This window comes from Desmodus rotundus, chromosome 1 (assembly GCF_022682495.2).
Source record: "Desmodus rotundus isolate HL8 chromosome 1, HLdesRot8A.1, whole genome shotgun sequence".
Taxonomy (NCBI): domain Eukaryota; kingdom Metazoa; phylum Chordata; class Mammalia; order Chiroptera; family Phyllostomidae; genus Desmodus; species Desmodus rotundus.
This window is the reverse complement of record NC_071387.1, coordinates 156692892-156701745: the sequence shown is the minus strand read 5'-3', so window position 1 is coordinate 156701745 and position 8854 is coordinate 156692892.

Sequence of the window (8854 nt, the reverse complement as noted above, 5' to 3'; positions counted from 1 at the left end):
GCATATAATTGTTGGCTAATCCTGTGGAATCATGTCCCATCCATGTGAGAGGGACAAAGAGGTGTTGCCCATGGCCTGGTCTGGGGCACCATCCTGGGGCTATTCTCATCGGACAGGCTGGATACTGATTAAAGGACTGGTGGATGGTAGATATGTACTAAGCATTGACTTCAAACACCAAAGGGAAGAGAAAATCTGCAATGCTTAGAAGGGCTTTTCTGAGTATCTTTACTCATCTGATACCACAACTTAACTGGAATTAAAAACAGTCAGTCCAAGCAATTTAGGTACAGACCCTTTTGCAACTACTCACCTGGAAGAATGAAGAGGTACCATACTACTCCACGTCGAACTCTAATAAGTAACGGCACTCCTGCATATTTCTAATTCCTTTTCAAGAAGGAAAGGAGTTAAGAAAGAAAAAGAAGCTAGAAGTTCAACAGAGAGGTCCAGGAAATTATGAAAACTGCAAGTTAAGAGAGAAACACAGGCATCCACTGTTACGCCTGTGTATGGGAAAATGCATTGAGGCTTTTCAAAGCAAATGAAAGCAGAATCTTCCCATCCCTGTACATTGGTGTGAACTCTGCAGCTTTGTTCTATAGATGTGTTTGATCTGACTTTGTTTTTTCCTTCTCACATAAAAAATAAAAGAAGAATAAATAAAATGAAAAAATTCCACCAATAGAGATAAATGTTGGACATAGTTCCCTTCAGCTGAAGGTTTTCTTCAATAGCTAGTGTCAATAGAATCATTTCACATCAATGGTTTAAAAAGAGAATTGTGTTCAATAGGAACTGAAGCCATTTGGAGTTGCTGGGAGGACATTTACTTATTAAATGTCTGAACAGTAATGAACTTTATACAACAACACTAAGAGTTTCCACCAATTAGAGAGCTATTGATTTCTTTACTTATTTTATTTAGAATGGCGGAGACTAACGTAATAAGGAGAAAGTGCAGCAAGTTTTTGGTTTGACAATATGTGGAATCTTAGGGGCTATCTCAGTTTTCTCTTCTTTAAAGCAATATATAGAGAGTAGCATAAAATTTAATGGCAGTTGATGTATTTTCACCATAAAATTTTTAAATGAACAATTTTTTTAAGTATAACCAGTTTATGTTCCCAAATTCCTGTATGTCTGTAATTTTTGTCCCTTCATGGAATTTTGCATTTGTATTGTATCACATTCACAGTATCCAAGATTCTGCAGGATTTAAATAAATAAATAAATAAATAAATAAATAAAATTAAAAAAGCAAAACCAAGAAGCATTTGTGTATTTTATTTTAGGAACTGCCAAAATGAGAATAAGGTAAAATATAAATAATGCTGTAGAAGCACTTTAAGCTGAACTTGTGAAATGAAAAAAACCCAGAAAATCTAAATTTTATTAAGAAAACAGAAGTGGGAGTCTAGTGTGAAAGCAGGCACTTTGCCAAAAAAAAACAAACAAAAAAAAAACCTTCTTTTTTGGAGTGCAAAAGGCCCTTTGTGATGTTTGGTAGAATTTCCTCTCTTAAATGTTATCAGATTGGATTCATCCTCTCCACAGATTGTACATGAGGAAATCTTAAACTTTCTCTAAGTCATTCACATGCCAATTTTTATCTATTTAAATAGAAGTTGCCCGAGTGCACACTCATAAGTCAGTTTGAATTCCCAGGCCCTGAATTACCAAGATCAAATGCATCTCCTTAGCCATAACCTGCAGTGTCACCAAATCTTTTCCCCACCCCACCTCAGCATTTACCACACTGCAGAGGTAATACCAACGTGCTTGCATTTTAAACCTAAGGCTATTATAACTCATAGTCATTGAAATATATGTCTTATTTTGCCCATTCATGGAAGACTGTATAATTGAAACTGAGTAAAACTTTATAATAATTTACATTTTTCATCTTTCATATTTTTTAAGTATAGGAATAGGTTTAAAGATGTTAAAAATTACATTTTACCAAAATATTGCCTGAGAGTTTCCACCCTATTTTTTATTTTATGTGTACTCTTGCCTTTCCTCTCCTTAGACTCCCTGTCATAGTTACATTGGAAATCATTGAAATACTGTATAAATCAGAAAATGGAGAATGCCCTTCACGGGAGAACTTGTCCTAACTTTTAAGAGCAATTTTGAATTCATTATCTCAAAACCTTTACATAAAATCTTCAATATATTTAACCTTTTTATTTTTTCAATGAGCAGAAAATAAGGAACCTAGGGAAAATATGTGCTTTCTTCTCCCCTTTGTTACTACTGACCTTCTACTCCCTGGGCCTTTCTTAGTGAAGACAAAAACTTCCCTCCTGTCTCATTATAGAATGTCCTCTTATAGGCTCTATCTCTTAAATGCATCATTAGATGTGTTTTCTTTCTTCTGTAGCTTCAGAATAAAGAAACGTCTATTCAAGGGCTTTAGAAATTTGCTGGTTTTTCAGAACTAGCCTTGAGTATATAGGTTGGTCAGTAGAGTTCTTCATAGACTAAGACAGGCAAAGGTCAAGACTTGGGTGATTTCTCTTTATGGTTGCATCAACTTCTCTACCCATCCATCCAAAAAATGTTAATCTAAAGTTTATATTTCCCTTCCTTACTTTTTTTATCTCCTTAGCAATGATCCCTACTTATCATATTGCATAATTTGCTTATTTATCTTTTTGTTGTTCCCTTCCCCAAATAAAAGCCAAATAGGGGTAGAGATTTTTGTTTATTTTTATTTACTTCTGTGCCCTGGTATCTTTTAGTAGTTAGCACATAGTAACCCCTCAAAAATATTGTTGAATGATTGAATAAATGAGTGAAATAAACCTATAATCATTGTTTAAAATCTTGGAACAAGTTATATTATGCAAAAATCAAATTAAATATACTAATTTTTGCCATTGAAGTAAATTATTTTGAAAGATTATTTCATCTTTTTGTAGATTTGCTCTACTATCAATTAAGTAAATGTTTATTTTTTTAGATTTCAGATTATCTGTAAATTTTAGGCATTGCTAGGTAAGGTTGGAAACAGAAAAAGTAAAAAAGAGTGATATCCATTTTTGTGTTACTCATTTGATGTTTTAGTTAATGATTTGATACAATTCAGAAACTGAAGCCTAACAATAGGTTTTGGGGTTATGCATGGATTTAATTTCATTCATATTATTGTCCTATTTCTGTCACTATAAATTGCTAGGATTTTATGCTTTGATATAGAAAGTTTACAGTTTTAAATACCTAATATTTATAAGAACCATTTATAAAAGTTACTATAGTTACATATATATAATAGGTTACACAAAGATCTCTTTCTTCTAAAAGTTTTTTTTGTTTGATTAAGTGGCATGTTGGAGCCAGCTCTTACCAGCTCACGCATCTCATCAAAGCTCCTTCCTTAGTGAAATCAAATTGAGATCTTGAAATTGGCCTTGGAGGGGAGAACTTCAAAACTGATAAATGCTACAAATAGAGGTTGTTAATATTCATCAGCGCACTGCTAGTCCTATCTGAATCTGATGAAACTAAAAGCTAGCGAGCAAGCTACTAAACAAAAGAGAGATACAAGTAAAATGCTTTTGATTCATATTAACCTGAAAAACAACACTAGAAAGATTTCCCAACTTCCTCACCATCTATTTTCTCTTTTCCTATCAAGCCATGAAGAAGACATTCAAGTATTACTCCAGATGAAAAGGTTTTCTATACAAAGTATTTTTCCAGGCATCCAATAGGTGCTTATAAGATGAATGATGATGGTATAGAGGTAATAAATTGTAACCAAAGGGAAGGAAGAAAAGCTCTTTTATGACTCCCTTTGAAATGCAGATGTCAGCCTGAATGGGGCACTTTGTGCCACACCCCTCTTCCTGGTACATCTGTACAGAATAATTCAGAAATGAACAGAGAAACAGGAAGTTGCTTCTGATTCACTTGCAGGAGTGGTGTGAGTAATACATTTGTGTAAAATTCACTAGAGGAAACCATGAAAGTCTGACTAATTAAAGGAAAAAAGTCTTTAGCAGGGCAAAGAAGACTGACATATTTAAATAGAAAAAAAAAGAAGCCACGAAGGTCCAAGTTTTGGTGCTTCACTTGTGAGATGTGTTTAAGGAAATTGTATAATTCCTGGAACAAAAAAAATATATAGATTCTATGTTTGAATTACTTGGGTTTTTAAATGGATGTTCACATATTTTAATGCTTTTTGTTTCTTCAAATATCTTTATGTGTTGGAGGGTTGTGTTAAGAAAGATCTGAAAAAAAATACTACTGTATAATTTATACAGTAAAATGAGATAGTGAACTTATTCTTAACTTAAAAAATCAAAAATATTTTATCAATTTTAAAAATTAATCAAAGATTTAAAAGATATACTTACACACGAAGATATAACAGAAACAATGCTGTAAAAAACCTTAGAAATTATTTGACCCTTGTGAGCAAATGTAAGAAATGCATGTTAACACTGACCACCCTAAACACCCATCAGACATCACTAGTTGACCACAGCATTCTTTCCCACTGTTCCCAAACTGGATTTCACATCATGGCTAGCCCAATGCTCCAAACGACTACTAAACATTGTCGGGAATACCATACGATATGCATAGCTAATGAAAACTACTTTATCTAGTTATAAACACACACTTGCTGGATAAAAAGTTTTAAAAGAATTTTAAAATATAAATATCCATTCTACAGTAAGAAAAGAAATTCTCAGACACCAGAAATGAAGAAGAAACTTAAAGACAGATGTCTATTTATACTAGCTGACACTTGTTAGCCAAGGAGATATTCATTATAAATGTTATTATTAAGAACTCTGGTCTTAATACTCAGTTTCAAGGCATGTGGCTTCGGACTCATCAGAAGTGTGGTGCTAACCCTAAATGTGCTACATACACCTGGCAGCCTGCAACAGCTCCGTCCTATGGGAAAGGGACTTGGAAAATTTCTACCCATAGAACTAGAAAAGGGGAATAAAATAATACCATAAGAGATAACATCTCCAAGTCTCCCCCACACAAGGGTTTACAATCTGAAGTATGCTTCCTGTATTATTGTGAAATCTCGTAAAAAGATTAGGGTAAAACCTAGTTAGACATCAATAGAACTTCTGAGGTCCCTACAAAAAACACACGAAAATACTGAATTTGGACATTTCCAAATCAAGGGCACAAAATTTTCACTTAAAAAACAACCACAGCTGAAGATAAGTATACAGTCAAAAACTACAAATCAAGCAGCATATGATTTTTCATAAGAGAAAAGTAGGCAGAGCTAAAATAGGAATATAGCACTCCAAGACCTTGAATTAATAAAACAATCTGAAAGAGACCACAAAGCAGTAGGTCTAAAACATTTAATTAAAAGTAAGTAAAACTTACAATGAAAGAACACGCTATGAAAGAGAACAGTTGAAACTGAAAGAGACCTCAACTGAACTTCTAGAACCAGAAGTCCCTTAATTTAAAAATTCATTAAGTGTATGGAGAGCTGATTAGACATAACTAGAGGGAGAATATGTGAACCAAAAGATAGATCTGAGAAGATAACTCAAAATACAACACAGAATCAAAGAGATTGAAAATACAAAAAAAAAAAAAAAAAAAAAAAAGAGGCATAGAGCACAATCGAAGGAGTTCAACATACATCTCACAGAAATTCTAGAAGGACAGAATAGAGAAAGCTAAAAACTGGTAATATTCAAAGATCATGGCTAAGTGTTTCAAAAACACTAAAATCATGAACACTTGGAATAAGGAAGTGCAATTAATCCCAGGTCTAATAAATTTATGTGTGTGTGTGTGTGTACACACACATATATATGAAGCTTAAAACATTAAAGACAGAGAAAATTTAAAGACAGAGTAAAAATATATTATGTACAAATAAATGACATTTAGACTGAGAATAGATTTCTCATCAATTATGATAAATGCTAGATGATATTGAAATATTATCTTTAAAGAGCAAGGAAAAATAGCTGCTAACCTAAAACTATCATTCAAGAGGGAAAAATAATGATTTCCTATTTTAAAAACTAAGAATTTGTTATTTCTAAATTCTAAATACTGTAAGTTACTTATGGGAAATAAAAACCAGAAAGAAACAATATGAGTGAAATATTGGGAAACATAAACATATGGCTAAAAAGCATTGTCTATAAAAGAAATCAATACAATGTGTATTTTACAGGTATAGAGAAAATAATGAACACTAATAACATGGAAGCTAGGATAATAAATAATCAGAGTTAAATCATCTAGGGGCCCTACTGGTAAAATTGGAAAAATATTAAATATAGAATGTTAAATCTAGCATGTATGTGAATTATTTCAAAGCTATCTAATTAAAAAAACCACAATGCAAACAACTAACTTACTAGAAAGGAGAATGTAGAGAGAGAGAGCAGGAGAAAAGGGGAAAACATTGTTTGAAAAAGTGTGGCAAATATAAAATATATTTATAGTTATATAATAAGTGTTAGTCAGATATTCTCAGATTAGATGAGAATAAAAGCCAATCATAAGCAGTTACTGAGAACTAACCTAAAGTTTTGTAATAGGTAAGACTTTTTTGCACACTAGAGAATCTTTTAAGTACTACATTTAATAGTTCATCTATCACCAAAACAGTTCCTGAGGTAGGTGTTGATATTATTAGGAAGAGATGGAAAGTAAGTAAAATTCAGGCAGTCCAGCTCCATAATCTGTGTCTAACCGCAAGACCTACTAACATTATAGTAAGAATAAAGTAACTTTCACTTGTTGAGTACTTACTATGCAACAAAGTTTTGAGTACTTTTCCCATACTAACATATTTAACACTCATAATAAACCTATGCAGTGAGTACTATTATTATCTCCATTTTGCAGATGAAGAAATTGAAGCATAGAGAGATTGAGTAACTAGCCCAAGTAACAGAGTCAGTCTTATTTCTTAAAACAATGGTTTTAACCACAGTGCTATATACTATTGTCCGTGATGGCGCAGAAAGTTTGAAAGTAAAGGATAGAAAAAAGAGGTTGGAAAAGAATGTAATCCAGGAAAATACTAAACTAAGAAATCTGGTGTCAAAATATACATATTAGATAAAATAAGCCTTAAGTAAAAAAACAGAATTAAGAATATAGAGAGTTATCATATAATGATAAACACTTTCACTCATAAGACTTAATAATCTTGAATTTGCATGTGCTTAACAACATAGCATCAAATCATAGAAAGCAAAACTCAATAGAATAATGAGGAGAAATTGACAAATTTATAATAGCGATGGGAGAATTAAGGAAGTTTTCTCAGAAACTGAGATCAAGAAAGCAAAAAATTAGTAAAGGTAAAACAACTACAGTTTCAGGAGATGAAGTAAAGGTTTTAGGTTCTCACTGCTAGGTAGTGGTAATCCACCTTGTAATCCAGAAACAGAATAACAATTCTTCCTATTTGTGCGATTTATTAAAAAATTAACTTCATATATAACATTTTTAAAATCTCTATACAACTGAGTTTTCTCAGTACCACTAAGTAAACAGGATCCAAGAAATTAAATAACCTGTGTTGAGGGAATAAGGGAGTTCCTGTCACATATTTTTTATCAGGAAGATGATTAAGATTGGAAATATAGGTGATAGCAAAGAGTAATATATGCCCACCTAGGCTCACAAACACTGACTTAAAAACAATTTTAATCTAAATATCAAACAATTTTTACATGAGCAATATACTAGAGAAAACCCGTCTTTGCTTGATTAATTAGAAGAGAATTCTTGATACCTTCACCATAGGGATTTTGTTATATGAAATGGATGCTGGCCCCTTTAGGTGCAATTAAGTTATCACAAGTAATGAAAAGAATGAAACTAGCAAGAAACAGAGGTACAACCTACTCTCAAAGAGACTGACTAGAAGGTCATTCCAGATTGTTATCAGTTCTGGAGATCATGGCAGTCAGATTCTATGGAACTTTGAACTTACTCAGCACTAGGGTAAACCACTGACATAACATCGTTCTCTCTGTCTTTGGTTATTTTTCTGTGTTCCCTGCTCCCCTTACCATCTGGATTTAGTCTGCATCTGTTCTCTATCTCACAACTTCCCCTGCATTATACTCTAGTTCATATAGTCTGACATCGTGATCACTGTGACCAGCTGCCATCTGTCTGATACACTCCACATTTCCCGAATATCTCCAAATGTGACCACCAGATTGGGCTAGAATACTCTGTTTCAGAATACATTTTCATCCCAGGCTATCTCACAGGCAGCTGTCAGAACTGTTGATTATTTTCTTCAGATCAGGCAGGCACGCCTGTAGTCCGCTGTGGCCAAGGAAGACATGGCAGCGTAGCCTAAAACATGTCCAGTTAACATGGGCAATTCCTTTTTCTGTGAAGAAACTATGGTTTTAGCATGACTGTGACTTTCAACTAACATTTTACTCATACAAGTTTACTTGAACTCTAAAACAGAATACTTTTTAAAATGCAGAAATCTTTTTTCATGTTAGTACTACAGTCAATTCTTTTTCTACCCATAATTATTTTTCAGCAATAACCTATATTCACATATTATCTTTATAAGAGATCATTAGAAGCAGATTATTGCCTCTATGAAAATGAAGGTTCCAAAATTTCAAAGTAAATAAAGCGGTTTAAAAGTTCTACTATTTTTCTACTTCTGTTAAACTCACAGAACCAAATAGAAAAAAATTAGCATTACCAATTTGTAATAGCTGTTATATAGAGAGAGTTTGAAAGAATAATTCAGGTTGTTTTTATATTAAATTTACTTAAATTACAGTAATGGTAAATACAGGTTTACAAGAATAAAAATTTAGATTAAATTTGAATGCATGATGGGGAG